Source organism: Bison bison, unplaced genomic scaffold, assembly GCF_000754665.1.
Source record: "Bison bison bison isolate TAMUID 2011002044 unplaced genomic scaffold, Bison_UMD1.0 scf7180017864375, whole genome shotgun sequence".
NCBI lineage: Eukaryota > Metazoa > Chordata > Mammalia > Artiodactyla > Bovidae > Bison > Bison bison.
In genome coordinates this window covers 366,305-366,841 of record NW_011494947.1, presented here as the reverse complement: position 1 = coordinate 366,841, position 537 = coordinate 366,305, and the positions used below count along the sequence as shown (strand labels likewise).

At 28.5% G+C, this 537-nt stretch overlaps 1 protein-coding gene across 1 annotated transcript in view; it reads left to right on the top strand.

Annotated features, from left to right (window-relative positions):
• Positions 1-537, top strand: part of LOC105000762 (beta-lactoglobulin) — a 33,256-nt gene that overhangs the window by 7,403 nt on the left and 25,316 nt on the right. The gene's annotated exons all lie outside the window — the stretch shown is intronic.

Sequence of the window (537 nt, the reverse complement as noted above, 5' to 3'; positions counted from 1 at the left end):
CAGGAGGGATGGTATGGGGAGGGAGGAGGGAGGAGGGTTCAGGATGGGGAGCACATGTATACCTGTGATGGATTCATTTTGATATTTGGCAAAACTAATACAATTATGTAAATTTTAAAAATAAAATAAAATTTAAAAAAAAATAAATAAATAAAATAAAAAGCATGAATAACACAAGGATAAACTGATAAATTGGACTTTAAAATAATTAAAAATTTTCTGTATCAAAAAACATTATTGAGAAAGTGAAATGGCCTACAGAATGGGAAAAAATATTGCAAATCATATATCTGATAATGACTTAATATTCAGAATATATAAAGAACCCCTGCAACTCAATAAAAGATAACTCAATTAAATAATGAGCAAAGGACTCTTACCCAAGAAGATATCAAAATGGCAAAAAAAAAAAAAAATTCATGCCTAATAAACAAAATTAGAAGTGAAAATGGAGAAATCACAACAGATAACACAGAAATACAAAGGATCATAAGAGACTACTATCAGCAACTATATGACAATAAAATGGACAACTTG